This window comes from Chiloscyllium plagiosum, unplaced genomic scaffold (genome assembly GCF_037043375.1).
Source record: "Chiloscyllium plagiosum isolate Xiang-an unplaced genomic scaffold, Cpla_swu_hap1 HiC_scaffold_18, whole genome shotgun sequence".
Lineage (NCBI taxonomy): Eukaryota > Metazoa > Chordata > Chondrichthyes > Orectolobiformes > Hemiscylliidae > Chiloscyllium > Chiloscyllium plagiosum.
The window spans coordinates 93989944-94008845 of record NW_028270156.1 but is presented as its reverse complement, the minus strand read 5'-3'; the positions used below and the strand labels follow the sequence as shown (position 1 = coordinate 94008845).

Here is an 18902-nt window from a genome sequence, read left to right as displayed (position 1 = left end):
TCGGATCCTGCCTGAACTGCTGTGCTTTTCCAGCACCACTCTAATCTAGACACTGTGTTCCCATGCAATCATTTCAGTTTCTGGTCTGCTGTTGTGCTCTTCAAGACACAACACTATCTGGAAGACCGGCAACTCATTTTCTACCGACAGACCATGCAAACATTAGGACCCAACATCGAATTCAATCATTTTAGAAACCGTCCGCCCTCTTCCACGTTCTTCGTCCACCCGCCCTTCCCATCATTTCCGAAGATGGATCATTGGACTCGAAACGTTAACTTTCCTTTCTATTCAGAGATGGACAAGAGCTGTTGATTTTGTTCACACCTTTTGGCTTTCCTCCTGAGAACTTTGCTTTTCCGTTGTAATCGCCAGACTGCTGGAAGCGTCTGATTTCAGGAGGAGAATTTCACTGGAGATGAAAAGAATGGCAAGGACTGGACCTCTCCCATTGTGAAGGTACACGAGCTAGGCTGGGGATGTTTATCTAACCGCAGAGAAGGCTGAATGAGAAACCGATTAACGTGCTCATTTTATGAAGAGGATAAATATGGGTGACAGGGATAAGCCTGTATTGGGAAGGAACAGAGTAACATAAATGAAAGACAGGAGACAAGGATTAGATTTAGGAAGAATGCTTTCATCTATAGAATATTGATTATCTGGAAATCATTATCTGAACATGTGGTAAAGCTAAGTATCATGAGAACGTTTCAGCAGTCTGTCACCGAACACTTGATTGGCCAGAGCACAAGTGGATAAGGACCAGGTACCGGAAAGTGTGACGAGGACAGACAGGCGCGAGATGGGTGTCCTGAACGCAATGCGTCAAAGGCAAACTTGTGTGTTTAAAGTTCGCTGCTGGCGCGGCTCTGTGGCGCAATGGAAAGCGTGTTGGACTTCTATATCTCTCTACAGGCTTCTATTCAAAGGTTGTGGGCTCGAATCCCATCAGAGTCGAGTTTTAATTTATGTTTTGCAGAGTGGTCAGACCAGACTCGGTTGCTCATCTGCAAAACCAGTAATATTCGTGAATAAACCCAACTGTCTCGAAACAGAACATTTTCCTCTCACAGATTTACATTTTCGATGTCTATTTATGACAGAGATCGATAGATATCTGTTAGCCACTCGGCAACACGATGTCGTGGATGGGCTGGAAAAAGACTTAACATTGTTGTGTCAGCCATGATGATATCGAATGACGTGGCGGGGCAGGATCGGTGTTAAGAATAGCCTCCTTCTGCTCCTTTGTGTCTGTGCCATTTCTGGCCCAGTTTTTTAAACAATCACAATGAGGACAATATGAATTAAACACCAAGTAATATTTTGGACTCACCTCCACCTCGCTTCCCTCCCAACTGGAATAGACAGCTCTTGTTTCAGCTTTAGATCAGACAGCGGAGGATTCTCACAAGTTCTCCTTCAGGCTGAACGTTCCTTCAAATAGGTTTCCAAGTGGACACATCTAGCAATCAATTGCATGGATGCTGGGGATTCAGGGGCAGATTTTCCCTTTGCTGGGCTGGAATTCTGCCCAAGGTAATGAACGTGAATTTCTGACAGTTTGAAGCTTACTCTGGATTCTTGCGACTTTACTAATTAAACTGAATTTCAATTTGCCTTTGCATAACATTATCCAAACTTCACTGTTTATGAAAACCATGCCACATGCTCTTGGATGTAGTATGCTGAACATTGTTGATGTTATGTGCAGTGTGAGTGGATGTGTCATATGAACATGCCAAAGGAAGTTGGTGAAATGTCAGTGAATCGAATCCTCTGACGAATTGACGCCAATAGAAGGAAAATCCCAGTACAGTGGCTACATAACATTTCCTGTGATCAATGCAGGAAGCCACGGAAAACGTACGCAGTATTCAATAAAAACGATTTTCACCACATTTTCTGTGCCATTTTCATGAAGTTGATGCTTCATAATCGGTGATTCATTATCAGTATAACCTCCTCTGCACTATGTTTCATTTCAGGTCCACAGGAAAAAATGAGTAATTGGGTTGAGGGTCCCAGTTTGTCATCATTTGACGGCAGATCCAGCGGTGTAATTAGTTAGCTTGCTGCAGTTGCATTACAGAATGGCAGTACATGCACTGCCAAAATTGCGCATTGGATTCTCGCCAGGTGTTTGTTTTACTGATAGTGAACAGAGATGATTGCAACTTCAAGCTGAAGAACAGTTCAAACACGGAATATTACACCGCAATAAAGTGCTTTTGGCACTAATGTTGCACCGACCTGTGACGCCAATCTGAAGTCCATCTGACCAGCATTTTGGCATTATAAGCCGTAAATGTATCCAATGATCATTTAATTGCCCTGAATGTTGGTGAGTCTCCGACTGTTGAAGGCAAGGCGTTCTGCACCTTTACTACTCTCTGAGAAAGGAATCGACCTCGGCATCAATCACACTCAAATTACGTCGATGTGCCATTGTGCCAACCATCACCATTTGAAGAAAAAGGCCTTCACTGTCCACCTTAAAGCAACCTCTGATTATCTTTTATGTCTCTATTAATTCACCTCTCAAAATTCTTATCTCAATCAAAAACAGCCTCAAGTCCCTCAGCCTTTCCTCGTAAGACCTTCCCTTCACAGAAGGCAACATCCGAGGAAATCTCGTCTACAACCTTTCCAATGCTTTCACATCCGTCCTATAATGTGGCGACCAGAACCGCACACAACTCAACAAGTTTGGCCATACCAGACAAATTTCTGGAGCTGCAAGGGGATCGTTTGGCCCTGAAACTCAATCCCTCTCCCAATAAAAACTAACACACTGCTCATTGCAAACAAATCCATCAACGTGTGTGTTAACTTTCAGAGTTTTATATACATGGACGCCGAGATCGCTCTGCTCACCTAAACTTCCAAGAATATTACAATTAGCCCAGAACTTCTTATTCTTGTGTTCATTCCAAAGTAAATCACCTCACACTTTTCCACAATAACCTCCATATGCCACCTCTGAGCCCCGATCTACAGATTATTCATGTCCGTCTGTAACCTGCAGCAGACTTCAGCACTGTTGACAACTCCATCGACTTAGTGTGTTCTGCGAATTTACTCATCCATCATCCCATGCTCGAACCCAGGTCATTTATAAAGGTGATAAACAGCAGTGGACCCAAAAAGGAACCTTGTGGTACAGCATGAGTAACTGAACTCCAGGATGAATATTTTCCATTAACTACCACACTCCGTGTTCTTTCAGCGAGCCAATTACTGATCTAAACCGCGAAATCACCCTCAATCCCATGTCTCTGTATTTTATGCAACAGCCGACCGTGCATTCGTGAAAATCATATCCACCATGTTAACCACTTTACTCTCATCCACTTGTTTGTTGACCTTTTCAAAGAGCTCAATAAAGTTTGTGAGGCACAACCTGCTATTCGCAAAATCGTGTTGACTGTAGCGAATCAACTTCTTCCTGCTGAGGTGATCATAAATCATATCTCTCATAACCTTTCCCAAAACTTCAACTTCAAGGAAATGCGGCTCACTGTTCTATAATTTCCAGCGTTCTCCCTACTCCTCTTCGTGAAGAAGGGGACAATATTTGCTGAACTCGAGTCTTCTCGCACTAATTACATAGACACTGACGAACTAAAGTTGGTAGTCAAAAGTTCTGCAATCTCCTCCCACGATTCCCAGAGAATCCTATGATACATCCCATCAAGCCCAGGGGACAATCTATTTTCAGGCTTTCAAGAATTGCGAACAACTCGTCTTTATGAATATCAATTTCGTTTATTCTAACAGATTGCATCTCAAAATTCTCTTCGACAGCATTGTCTTTTTCATTTGAGATATGATAAAAAATATACATTCAGCGCCTCTCCTATCCTCGGACTCCGTTGACGACGTCCTCCTACTGTTCTTGACAGGCCCTAATCATATCCTAGATATTATTTTATTCTTGAAATGACAAGAGATAGCTTCAGGGTTTTAAATGACCCTGCCAGCTAAAGACTTTTAATGTCCCCTCTTTGCTCTGAGTAGCTCTCTCTTTTGGCCCTTCCTTGCTAGCTTTTAACTTTCAAGTGCACTAACTCAGCTTTCATATTACATGTTTACATGCACCGCCTTCTCCATCTTGACAAGAAATTCAACTTTTGGAGTAAAAATGGCTCCCTGTCTCAACCTCATATTCCCTGCATGACGCACACACACTTATCAAGGACATGCATGAGTGCTTCCCTGAACAAGCTCCATATTTCAGGTGTACAAAACCCCTGCGTTTACTTTTCCATCTGGTGCATCCTAACTCTTGCCTGATCGCATCATCGTGGCCTTTCTCCCAGCGGTACCTCATGCTCTGCAATATATATATATCCTATCCATCACTGAACAAACATACCGAATTGTGGTCACTATCACCAAAGTGCTCAATTATCTCCAAATCGAACAGTTGACTTGCTTCATTACGCAGTACCAAATCCAATGTTTTTGATTCTTGTTGGCCTGTCTACATGCTGCGTCACGAAACCCTCCTGCACACATTGGACAAAGACTGACCAATCAGAGCTCATCAAACAATAACATTTCCAATCAATATTTGGAAAGTTAAACTTCTCCACTACAACTACCTTGTTACTTCCGTTCCTATCCAGTATCATCTTTGCAATCTTTTCCTCCATATCTCTAGAACATTTTGGTGGTGACCTCCACTTGCCTGATTTTAATCTCAGCCCATTCTAGTTCAGCAGATTGAGTCGGGTCCTCACCAAATATCCTTTCTGCTACCATAAGCACTGTCTTTGACTAAAAATGCCACATCTCCCCCTCTTTAACGACTTCCCTGTTCTTACTGAAAAATCAAAACTGAGGTGCCAGGCAAAACCATTCATTTCAGTGCTCCATTCATGTCTCTGAAATGGCCACAATATTGAAGTCCCAGTTAACAACCCATGACAACTGCTTTATCCCAGATGCTCCTAGCGGTGAAGGAGACAGAATTCAAACCACCTTCATTCTTGCCAGCATTCACTCGCAAACCCGAAAACCTATTTATGTCCTAACCACTCAAAACTTCCAGCAAACTGCAGCTAAAATTCAGGTTCGCACTCAGCTGCTGAATTCGTTTAAACCCTCCTGAGGAGCTTTAGAAAATTATCCACTCAGGATGTTGGTACCCTTCCGGGTCAGGTGAAGACAATCCTGTTTATTGAGATCCAACCGACTCCAGAATGATCCCCAACTATCCAGATATCCAAATCCCTATCAGCTGCACCATCCTTACAACCACGCGTTCATCTGCTCTCTCCCTATTTTTTTCCCTCACTCCAACGTGGCATGTGTAACAAATCAGAGAGAACAACTCTGTTTGATCTAGATCTAAGATGTCACCCTGGATCCCTGAATTTCAGCCATACATCCACATCACTTTTATTTCATATGTTGTTAGTGCATATGTGAAACATGACCACGGGCTGCTCCCCCTCCCCTTACGGATCCTGAAAACACGCTACGAGACATCACAAACCTTGGTAACTTGGAGGTATCACATCAAACATGAGCCTGCCCTGTACCCACAGAAACTGCAGTCTGTCCCCCTTACTATGTAGTCCCCAATAACTATTGCTCTCCTCCCCTCTCCCCTACCCTTCTGATCACAGGGACAAACACTGTGCCAAAGATCTGTACCCCATGGCTTACCCCTCATATGTCATCCCCCCAAAAAGTAACAAATACGGTATGCTTGTTACAGATGGGCACAGCCAAAGTGGATGCCTGCACTGGCTGCCTGTTCCCTTATCGTCTCCCGACTGTATCCCATCGACCTTTTTCTTCTACCTGAAGTGTAACTGCCTCCCTATAACTCCTCTCAATTCACCTCAGACTTCCGAAAGATCCAATGTCCAGCTCCAGTTCCCTAAAGCTGTTACCAAGGAGATGGAGTTGGATGCACTTCCCGTAGATTCAAATGTCAGAGACATTACTGAAAACTCTTCGCTCGCACATTCTACAAGAATGACATTCAAATGGCCGACCATCCATTCCTAATATTCTGAATTCACACACACATATGCGTGTGTGTGTGAATTCAGAAAATTTGGAATGGATATATATATATATATATATATATATATATATATAAATGTGTGTGCGCATGCATGTATGTGTGTGTGTGCATATATATATATGTAAGTTGCAAAAGAACATTGAGTAAAACAGCATTTATTCAAAAAATATCTGATTTTGTGGAGTGTTCTGTCCTTGGGAAATACCTCAGTTACTTAAGACCAGCCATAAAGACTCCCTGAGTGAATATCCATCACTCACTAGAGATACAGAGGTAATTTTTGAAGTCGATGACGTTTCTCATGTCGCTGATCCTGCGCTGTGTTAAATTCTGGAAAGGATGTTTAGCTCGTATCATATTACTGATCTTGCCGCAAACTCGCACAGTCCATTAAAACAATCCAAAAGTTATTAGGTTTATCTCATTGGACATTTTGGTTGTTATCAGAAAAACTGGAATAGAAATGACAAAGATGTTTTTAAGTACTGCTATGAAGATTACAGAATTCAAACAGGATTTTGTTTCGTGCCTTGTCACTAGATATGGTTGGGGGAGATGAGTGAGCTGCAAATGAACTCACTCCCTTCTCTGTGATTGCAGCCAAATTTTCCAATGCAACAGATGAAAGAACAAAGGTGCATCACATCGGCAGGTCAGTTCCAACTCACGATAGTATAGCTTCACTTTGATTATCGCCACCGTCTAATTTATGAGCTGAGTTGGGACATCAGGATCCTGACGGTATGCTGAGACATTGCGCAAATTATTCCCACACTGTTGGCATAACTTTATATCACAAACCAGTTATGCAGCAGACTGAGCTAACCGGCTTCCTTTTAATGCTGAGCTAACACAAACTGCTCAGTTCTTTTACTATTTATAGAAGTTCACGTAGAACAAGTTGCTCAACCTTTCCTCACAATCAGCTCATTCTACACTTAGTCGTGCTCAGTTGCAGGAGTTATGAGGTTTCTTTCCAATTAACGTTAACCAATTAGAGAGTGTGCACCTTTTGTACCCATTCTAGCCGCCCAGACTCCATATCCCGGTGAAATTCACTCCTTGTGTGTCTGCACGCGTCTTTACAAATGTTTTAGAATAAGCTTCTGAATAATTTTTCCTGAGAAAAAGTAATCATTTTCGAATTCAATAGCTGTAGAAAGAAAAAGAATGCGAGCTCCAAACTTCTCTTTATCATTCATCGCTGGTTTTCAAGTTCTATACTCTAGATTTAGATCCATCCGAATGAGGGAATTTCCCTCCTGTTTACACTCACCAAATTCAAATCGCCTAGAAACCTTCTATACGGACACAACTCAGTTTTACCTGGTTTCACGCCACATGATCTATTCGTCTTTTCCACCATCCCATGAAACCCCGCTTTGTCTTTTCAAATGGCATTCTCCCCCACTACATCGTTGGCTTCCTTTCCATTTTTCTGTTTCCAAGTAAACGCTGTCCATTCTTCCTGATGTCTTTTCATTCCAGTCATCGCCATCCATGTCTTTTATCATCTCTTTCTGTCCCAGTATAGTCCATGTTGAGAAAGGATGCTGGCGCCAAAACAACACATGAAAACCCGTTCTAATGCTGCATACTACCATTACCAATGTAGGGAAAATGGGAGCTTGTTCAGTCAAAAGTGAATCCGTTGGTTGTTGCACAATGGATCAATCACTGATTTGGTCGTGCCTGTTTTTCCTCACTTTTCTCCCTTGTCTGAACATGTGCTAAAGCAACACAATAAGGGAACATGGAATGCCTACAGTTCAGAAATTGCCTATTCGATGCAACAAATGCACACCAATCCTCCGGGAATTAACCCTCACAGAACAATTCCTTACCCTTTTTCTCTTTATTTGCTCCTGAATAAGGCACCTTACTGACAGTCGACCCAGTTGTAGGTAAATCATATCTGTGGCGCTGTGAGGCAGCAGTGATAACCAGTGAGCCACCTTGCGGTCCTGCACAATTATTCAAGGCACATGCGGACGCGTTTGAAATGACAAAGACGCTCGACTTGTGTTGTTGCCATTATCAGGAACAATAAATCCAGATTCCCTGACCAAGAAATTAACCCAAACCACAACGGTGAAAGCGCTGTGTGGTAACCACTAGTCGACCAGGAAGGTCGGCATGTGCAATTGCGTCTTCTCTTAACAGCATAGGTTTCTTTTCCTGCGATGAGAAATTCCTTCCAAAAAAGAGTGTTTGTGACACCGTCCTTTCACAGCACAGAATAATACATTATGTCAGTGCCAGTCATCAAACATCCAAATATTCTCGTTTCCAATTTCCACTCATTGGCCCACAGCCTGACGTCTGAAATGTTCATCTGAATGAGACTTTCCCTGCAAAGTTTAAATCTCAAATGAACCATGAATGAGACTGAAGTCAGATACCGTCAAATTTGTTCATGAACTGCGGGACAACTGAACCCCATTTTGACCCATAGAGGGAACTATACAGACACATCTTTTGAAAGTGACGAAGGTCTCAGGAGAGCCCAACTTCCAAAGAATGAGGAATTGACCCGGTTGGACTATTCTGTCTTCATGACTCGCTTTAAAACCCGATTCTGTTTACATAAGCAGAGGGGTAAACAGGCGGGAGACTGTCCCTCAAGGATTGTCCCAATCGGCAATAATTGATACCTGCTAAATGTTGACTTCTCCAACTCTGAGGCAGCCTGGCAAGCTGCGGTCTTCCAACTTCCTGCCTCTTTAAATGGATTCCAGCAGATTCATGTCTCTACATAAGGAACAGAAGCATTCAACCACATCCCTGTACGTTTTCTTCCCCCATTGTTTCACCGTTACTTTTCTGCTTTTCATGAATCACGTTGTTCTTCCTGCCAAACGAAGGCATTCTTCGCATCAGAAGCTTGTCATCCTCATGTTCCTCGAAGGAAAAACACGTATGTAGACTTCCAAACTGAAACAAATGGGGCCTGGGGCGGGGGGAGGGGGGGCGGGTGGTCTGCCTATAAAATTACTTCCAGCTATGCCTTCAAAAATAATTCCTAACAACATGGAGAACGCACCTTCGGATGCTTGCTGCAATAGTTTCAAGAAAATTCAGCAAGGCTGTAGTGTGAATCGAGGTTACAACCCCGGGCTCGAACCACTGAGGTATGGCAGCACTAACATATGAAGCGTTTTGAGACTGACAAAAGATGATGACATCTAGCAGAAAAACTTCGGTCATCTCAGTTTTGTGATACAAGCTTCGTTTTGTGTGACAAAATACGACTTGAAACTCACTTCTTTGATCACTTGTTTGATATAACACTTTATCAGCTTCCCAATATCTCATAATGTCACAGGGATCAACATGTGTTTAAACTCACACAAAGTAAAAACTTTGAAGCTTCTTTTATATAAAAGGCACGATGCAGTATTGATACCAGCTCATTACCCTTGATTTCAGCATGTATTGCAGTTTTTCTTAATCCCTTGGTGAGTAATTCCTTTCCTTTTGCCTGGTGCGATTTACGTTGCGACGGGAATTCATAATTTATGGCCTTGGCAGGTGACTGTTAGGCACCAAACGTGAAACAGTTCAAATCGAACGTGCTCCAGAACTTGGAATTCGAGGGAATGCAGAATATCTGAGAGTGCACTTTAAAACATAATCCTGGGTGTCGTGTCCGCTTGCTGGGTTGGCATCCTATTGACCAGCTCTATTTGCTCTTGAGTGGGCTGGAGGATATGACAGTGATAGTTAGAGGGAAGACAGTCAAGAGATTTGTAGAACATGATGAAAAATTTGAAATTTTGCCGCCCGGTGATGGATGAGCAACCGTTATTGTGAGTACTCCCACATGCTGGAGAGGTATTGGAAGACCTCAGGATTACATCATTGGGTGAATAACCTGCAACTCCTTCCCTTCCACCCTGTGGGAGCCCTTGTGGAAAGATAAAGCTGCGAAGGCCGCAGTGCACGTTTGGGGAAATGGGCGTTCGTAAAAATGCCATTGAGATAATGCACAATGAAACAGTGAACAGAACGCAAGTACACCCTTGATTAGAAGCAGAGGAGTTAGACCATAGAACATAGAACAGAGAACATTACAGCGCAGTCCAGTCCCTTCATCCCTCGATGTTGCGCCAACCTGTCATACCAATCTGAATTCCATCTAACCTATACTATTCCATGTACGTCGATATGCTTGTCCAATGACGACTTAAATATACTTACAGTTGGCGAATCTACTACCGTTGCAGGCAAAGCATTCCATACCCTTACTACTCTCTGAGTAAATAAACTACCTCTGACATCTGTCCTGTATCTATCACCCCTCAATTTAATTCTATGCCCCCTCGTGCTCGCCGTCACCATTCTTGGAAGAAGGCTCTCCCTGTCCACCCTATCTAAACCCACTGATTATATTATATGTCTCTATTAAGTCACCTCTCAACCCTCTTCTCTCTGACGAAAACAACCACAAGTCCCTCACCCTTTCCTCGTAAGACCTTCCCTTCATACCATGCAACATACGAGTAAATCTCCTCTGCACCTTTTCCAAAGCTTCATCATCCTTCTTATAGTGTTGTGACCAGAACGGTGTACAATAGTCGAAGTGCGGCCGCATTAGAGTTTTGTCCAGCTGTAGCATAACCTCATTGTTCCAGAACTCGATCCCTCAATTAATAAAAGCTAAATCACTGTATGCCTTCTTAACAAACTTGTCAACCTGGGTGGCAAATTTCAAAGATCTCTCTACCTGAACACCGAGATCTCTCTGCTCACCTACACTACCAAGAAAAACTTACCATTAGCACAATACTTTGCATTCCGGTTGTTCCGATCAAAAGGAATCACCTCTCACTTGTCCGCATTAAACTCCATTTGCCACCTCTCAGCCCAGCTGGGTAGCTCATCTATGTCTCTCTGTAAACTACATCATCCTTCATCACTATCTACAACACCACCGACCTTAGTGTCGTCTGCAAATTTACTAACCCACCCTTCTACGCCCTCATCCAGGTCATTTAAAGAAAATAACGAACAGCAGTGGACCCAACACCGACCCTGGCGGTATACCACTGGTAACTGGACTTCAGGATGAACATTGCCCATCACCCACCACCCTCTGTCTTCTTTCAGCAAGCCAATAACTGATACAAACTGCTACATCTCCCAAAATCCCATTCCTCCGCATTTTGTGCAATAGCCTACTGTGGAGAACCTTATCGAACGACTTGTTGAAATCCATATACACAACATCAACCGGTTTACTCCAATCGACCTGCTTGGTCACCTTCTCAAAGAAATCAGTTAGTTTTGTGAGGCACGACCTACCCTTCACAAAACCATGCTGACTATCCCTGAACAAATTATTCCTTTCCAGATGGTTATAAATCCTATCTCTTATAACCTTTTCCAACAATTTACCAACAACTGAAGTGAGGCTCATTGATCTAAAATTATCAGGATTGTCCCTACTCCCCTTCTTGAACATGGGAACCATATTTGCTATCCTCAGGTCTCATGGCACTATTCCTGGAGACAATGACGATTTAAAGTTCAATGCCAAACGCTCGGCAATCTCCCCCCGGCTTCCCAGAAGATCCTAGGATAAAGCTCATCCGGCCCAAGGGGCTTATCTGTTTTCACATTCTGCAGGATTTCTAATACCTCCTCCTTGTGAACCTCAATCCCACCTAGTCTAGTAGCCTGTATCTCAGTATTCTCCTCGACAACATTGTCGTTTTCTAGACTGAATACTGTTGAAAAGTATTCATTTAGTGCTTCCCCCATCTCCTCTGACTCCACACACAACTTTCCACTGCAATGGCTGATTGGCCAAAATCTTACTCTCGTCATTCATTTATTCCTTAAATACCGATAGAAAGCCTTAGTGTTGACCATGATCCTATCCGCCAAAAACTTCTCATGTCTCCTCCTGGCTCATCTGAGCTCTCTCTTTCGGTCTTTCCTGGCTAACTTGTAACCCTCAAGCGCCCTAACTGAGCCTTCGACTCTCATCCTAATATAAGCCTTCTTCTTCCTCTTGACCAGACAGTCTACTTCCTTCGGAAACCACGGCTCCCGCTCTCGACAGCTTTCACTCTGCCTGACAGGTACATACTTATCTCGGAAACACAGTCGCATTTCCTTGAATAAGCTCCACATTTCTAATGTGCCTATCCACTGCAGTTTCCTTCTCCATCCTATGCTTCCTAAATCTGACCTAATTGCATCATAATTGTCTTTCCCCCAGCTGTAACTCTTGCCCAGTGGTACACACCTATCCATTTCTCTGTCAAAAGTAAACATAACAAAATTGTGATCGCTATCACCAAAGTGCTCACCTACTTCCAAGTCTAACAACTGGCCGAGCTCATTACACAGGACCAAATCTAATGTAGCCTCGCCCCTTGTTGGCCTGTCTACATACTGTGTGAGAAAGCCCTCCTGCACACATTGGACAAAAAATGACCCATCTATAGTACTCGCACTATAGTGTTTCCAGTCAATATTTGGAAAGTTGAAATCCCCCATAACAACTACGCTGTCATTCTCACTGCTATCGAGAATCATCTTTGCTATCCTTTCCTCTACATCTCTGGAACTATTCGGAGGCCTATAGAAAATAACCAACAGGGTAACATCTCATTTCCGGTTTCTAACTTCAGCCCATATTACCTCTGTTGACGAGTCTCCAAACATCTTTTCTGCAACTGTAATACTGTACTTGACCAACACTGCCACAGGTCCCCCCTCTTTTACATTCTTCTCTGTTCTTACTGAAACATCTAAATCCTGGAATCTGCAGCAAGCATTCATATCCCTGTTCTATTCATGTCTACGAAATGGCCACAACACCGAATTCCCAGGTACCAACCAATCCTGTAACGTCATCGACCTTACTCCAGATGCTCCTGGCGTTGAAGTAGACATACTCCAAACCAACGTCTTGCTTACCAGTGCAATCTTGCCACCCTGAAACTTGTTTTGGACCTCCCTCCTCTCAAACTTTTCGATACTTGAACTACAATTTTGGTTCCCATCCCTCTGCTGGATTAGTTTAAACACACCCCAATAGTCTTAGCGAATTTCTCCCCAGGATAATGGTACCCCTCTGGTTCAGATGAAGACCATCCACCTACCCCAGAAAGATCCCCAATTATCCAAGAATCCAAAACCCTCCCTCCTGCACCATCCCTGTAGCCACGTGTTCAACTCCACTCTCTCCATATTCCTTGCATCACGAGCACAACAGCAGGGAGGGAATTTGAAAGGACGGATGGAAGTGTGTTATGACCGTGACTTCCAAACGAATGGATTAGAGTTTGAGCTGGAGAAGAGCAGAGACGTGGAAGAGTTAATGATGTAATGAAGTGCAAGTCGGCTGACGTGGTGATGTTGGGGATATGTGGTTAAAAACACATCAGGAAATGAAGTATGTCACCATGGTTATGACGTGCCTGTTCAAACTCAGACAATTACCAGGGAGGAGATTGAATCAGTGGGGAGGCATTTTTGCCTCGGACTTGGTCGATGATGCCTTCCAGCTCATCACATCCACTTCGCTCAACTCCGCTCCCAAAACTCATCCCTCCAACTGAGACGAGGATGGAACTCCCTTCTACATCACTTCAAAATCCAGCACCCTCTGTAGACATCATGTCATCCTCCGGTATTTCCGTCAGCTGCAAATGAAACCCACCAACTAAGATGTGTTTCCCTCCCCACCCCTACCCACTTTCTGTAAATATCATTCCCTCTTCGACTTCCTGGTGGTGCACGCCCCCGCCAAATCACCCTCCCATCCGCTCCCAGCAAACGTCTCATTCCAACACGGAATTTGCAAAACATCCATCCACACCTCCGCCCTCAACTCTGTCCAAGGCCCCAAAGAACCCTTCCATGTCCATCAGAGTTTCACCTGCATTTCCATGCATGTCATTTACTGTATCCATTGATCCCTTTGCAGTCTCCTCGACACTGAGGAGATCGGATGCCTAATTACAGACCACTTCGGGAAACTTCCCCGGGACACCCGCACGAAACAACACCACTGCCTCCTGGCCGAACATGTAAACTCTCCCTCCCACACAGCCAAGTTCATTCAGGTCCAGGGCTTCGGCCGCTCTCATGAACTGTCCTGTCTGTCCATCTTCCTTCCCACCTATCTGCTCTACCCTGCGCTGCGACCTATAATCATTACCCCCACGTTCATCCTCCTATCACGCTCTCAGCTACTTTGTCCCAGCCACACACGCTCCCATTTGTCTCTCTACCCCCTCGCTTCACGAGCCTCTTTTCTGATGAAGGCTCGTGCCCGAAACGTCGATTGTCTTGCTCATTGGATACTGCCTGCCCTGCTGTGTTCTTCCAATATCACACTTCCAACTCAGTGGTGGCGAGGCAGTGGGTTTTGAGTTCGGGACAGAAGTCAGATGCCTCAGTTTTGCAATGATTCAATTGTAAGAAATGTCTGCTCCATCAGGACTGGATGTCAGACATGTCAAGACAGTGTTTGACCTGGAGGGAACAGGGAGGTGATCGTGTTCATATCCACCTGCTGACCCGCTCGTCTCTGTGGTGGAGGCTGTGTGCATGAAAGATTCTGACAAAATTCTCTTCAAATTCTTCGTGTCGAAAATCCCTTACCTTCAGACCTTATTTTCAGACAGAATCTAGAGTCTTGTGAAAGACGGTTTCACACTCATTTTTGGATAACATCAGTTTCGCAGGATTTTAGAAGGGGAAGATTTACAAACCAACCTCTGCAACATAATCTGATGAAGCCACGCAGTTTATCCCGAATACAACTTGATCAGATTTCGAACATGAAATGAAAAAGCTCTGGTTGCAGTCGGAGATAAATCGTTCACTTATTGTGTGTGTGGACGAGGCTTCTACCTGTCATCAGACCTTACACACCTCAATTGTAGTCATACTGAGGAAAGACTGGGGAAACATGGGGATCCACTCCCTGTCTGAGCTGAATTCCAGGGGAAGCAATGATACCAGGAACAAGCCATTCACCTGCTCAGAGTGTGGGAAGGGATTCACTCTGTCTCTGACCTGCTGCGACACCGACTCGTTCAAAATGATGAGAAACTATTTCAATGTCTGAACTGCGGAAAATGCTTTAAAACGTCCAGCGATTGGAGAACCGAACACCTCGCTCATACTAATAAGGAACCTTTTATCTCTCCGAATTTTGGAAAATGTTATCAACCCTTTATGTGCTTCATCTTTGAGAAATATGCTCACATAAATAAGAGTCCATTAAGAATCATAAAGACCTGACGTGAGATCCACGTGCTCACCCGGAGGAGAGACATCTCCAGTTCCAAATCTGTGGGACTTGATGTAACGTCCGAGCGACCGGATGGCTCATCACCTTTCACACAGTATTAACAGGTCTTTCTAAATGCCCTGACTGCGGGAAGTGCTGCACTCTTTCCTGAATACTAACATGTCATCAACGTGTTCACACTGAAGATAGACATTAGTCACGATAAACGTTGCTGGGGACAGTATCTCATGAACGTCTTCACATTGAGGAGAGACCTTTCAAACATGTAGTCTGTGGGATGTGCTCTCTAGTCTCTGTGGAACTGATGTCCCATCGATATTTTAGTAGTGTGAGAGACGTTTAAAGTGTATTTATTCCAGGAAGAGGTTCAAGTAATCATCTCAACTCTCAGTACATCATTTATTTTGCAGTTGTCAGCAAGCATTTACCTGCTCCTTGTGAGAAAAACAGTTAGGTCACTCATCGAACCTGCTGAGAGTGTAGAGGGATCCCACTGAGGGGTGGAATTCACTCACTCATCGACCCTAAAGAGACAGTGTAGAGTTTACATATCTCAACACCGATTGAACTTTGTTCTTCTCATTCAGGTCTGAAAGCAACGTTTTAATATTCTAGATAACAATCAAATAAATCAACTTTGTGTTAAACACAGTATCGAAGGTCATTGGAAGGTTGGGATTATAGAGTACGTGAAGCATCAGCACATGTTGTCAAGGAGAAATCACATTTGACAAATATATTAGAATGCTTTGAGGAGGTAATGAGCAAGTGAGACGAAGTCAAGCCTGTGGAGGTGACCGGCTTGAATTTCCATAGACATATGTCAAGGTGCAGTATGGCAAACTGCTAAATAAGAGGCCATGGATTGAGGTTTGGATGACTGGCAGAAGGCAGGAAGTTCGGTAAAGAGGTCTCTTCCAGGATGGCAGCCCGTGACTAGTGGAGTTCAAATGAGTCAGGGTTTGCACCACAGCTATTCACGTTATGTCTGAATATCCATTCAAAGGAACTGAGGGTGTTATCGCTCCATTTGAAGAAGACACAATGATAGGTGGAAGGCCAGATCTTATTGATGAAGCGGGCATGCTGCAGAATGACTTGAACGGATTGAGTGCTTCGAAAAACGTTGTAGTTGCCATACTTCGTGGAAAATATGAGGTCATATGTTTGGTGGAAAGAGTAGAGGCATAGACAATTTTCTGAAAGCAGAAAGAATTCCAAGTTCAATTTTCTCTTATGTTTAGCATGCAGTTTCAGTTGGTGTTTAGGAAGGCAAATAAAATGTCGGCGTTCAGTTCAAGCAAATTAAAAAGCACGGGCAGAGGTTTAGGCCTCAGTCAATAGCAGGCTCTGGACCATTGCATTTGGAACATTGAGAGTAGGCTTTGGCCCCATATCTGAATGATGGTATGTTTTGAGTGGTGGATAGGAGGTTTATAATGGCGGACTCAGTGGTGAGTACTAATGTCTTGCAGCCTCCGCGATGTTTGTTCAATATCTACTTTGGAGGAATGTGAATTTGGAGTTGGCACACCCTGTCCATTTCAGCCTGCGTTTCCTCCCCAGACTAAAGATGTATGGCTGACGTTCTTTCGTCATGGGAAATTCAGAGTTACAGGAATTGGGTAGATGTGTGAGTTGGGTGCGATTCCCGTCGCATTATTCGTGGGGGTTTCTTGGTCCAAATGTCTGGTTTGCACATTTTAGGTATTCCGTTAGAACGTTGATCGCAGGGATTTAGGCCTTGTCATAAGATTTTTTTTTTAACGGAGGTGACATCTTCTTTATAAACACATGGTTTCAAGTGAACGTCTTGAACGATATAAGGAGTGGAGGGACATTCTTGAGGAGGACATCATAAAGGTCAATGGAGAATATTAAATAGCCTCAGACCATAAAGTTAAGTATAATCTAAAGAGATTCTGCAAGTACTTAAGAAATTGAGACCAAATAGGACCACTTTAAGATGAAAAAGCTCACCTATGTTTTGATCCTCAGCAGATGGAGAAACATATAATGTTCATTTCGCGTCAGTTTACACTCTGGAGAACGAAATGGTTGGTACACCTAAATACTGATGTTTTGAAAGTAGTTCACATTGAAAAGGTGAAGTGCTGGAGGACCTGGAAAATATAAAGTTGGATATTTCTCTGGGATCTGATCTCCTGTATCCCGGAAACTTGTGGGAAGTTAGGGAATGAAACTGTTGGCCCCTTCGTAGAAATATTTTTATCATGTATTATTACGAGTGAGGCGCCGAATGACTGGGGGATGTCTAATGTTGTGCCTTGGTTTAGAAAGGAATTCATGGAGAAGTCTGGGATCGAAAGACCTGTGTGTCTGGTTATGGTCGTGGGTAAGTTGTTGAATGCAATTCTAAACGATAGGATTTATTTGAATTTTTAGATACAAGGAATGAATCGGGATAATCATCATGGTTTTGCACAAAATTGATTGAGTTTTTTGAGGGCGTAACCAAGAAGATCAATGAGGACATAGTGGTAGAGTTTGCTCACTTGGGCTTTAATAAAAGCTTTTACACTGTTCTGGAGGACTGTTATCAATGGTATCCCATTGGCTGAGCGCACATTCATTTTATTTTTCATTTAAATAAATGATGTAGGTGGGAAGATAGAAAGCATGGTAAGTACGTTTGTAAAATTGGTAGTAGAATGGACAATAATAAGGTTCTGGTAGGTTATGAAGCGATTTTCTCGTCAGGTCAGTTTCTCTCTGGCCTCGAGTTTAAAAAGCGTGTGGGGGAGGAGTTGTGAAGGGTCATTCGTCCATCGTGAAGCGTACGTTATCAGGCATCCATCTATTCTCGTCCCAGTTTGCAGCAATGAGATTGTCTGAAATGACATAACAATGGTACTGAAGGTTGACCTGGTCACATTGTTGTAGCACCTTTGTGGAACGTATTCTCATGTTCAAATACAGAGGTAGTCACGCAGGCACATTCCCCGATAGTGACAGCATCCTCAGGATTATACCCATTCCATGTGCTTTATGTCTACAATATCTCCGGAGAAAGGTGGCTTTAAGTGGAATACAAGGCACTTCGCCAGAAAATGTGCACCGTTGCTGTGAGCCGCGATATGAAATGGATACTGAGCTGAAATGGTCCCAAACGCTTCTCATGTGAAACTTTCAATAACACAAATCCCACCACAACAAGCCCTCTGGCTCCTGGGACCTGACAGGTTAGCGCCCAGCAGACATTCCTCCCTAAAAACAACGGACACACGGCAAAATCTAAACACTTTCATGTCTCGTCTTGTTCTGTTTCTGTCGCTGTCACACCTCCAGTTTCCCCTGAACGTCCAGTCTCGATGTCAATGAGCTGTTTGCTATAAATACAGACACATCGAGAAAGTAATCTTTATTTCAAAAGCAGAGCCAGGGAATGTGAGCTGCAAGGGTTTGCTCTCTGCTGGGTAATGAAACATCACCCATGAATACGTACAACACAGATGGCCTCCTTCTTCAAGGACCGCAATTTCCCCCCCGACGTGGTCGACGGTGCCCTCCACCGCATCTCCTCCACTTCCCGCTCCTCCGCCCTTGAGCCCCGCCCCT

At 43.7% G+C, this 18902-nt stretch overlaps 1 non-coding gene across 1 annotated transcript; it reads left to right on the top strand.

The window, feature by feature from the left end:
• The first annotated feature begins 868 nt into the window (after positions 1-868).
• trnar-ucu (transfer RNA arginine (anticodon UCU)) lies at positions 869-960 on the top strand. The gene is given in 2 exon segments: positions 869-905; positions 925-960. It is a non-coding gene; the product is annotated as a tRNA-Arg (tRNA).
• The last annotated feature ends 17942 nt before the right edge of the window (positions 961-18902 follow it).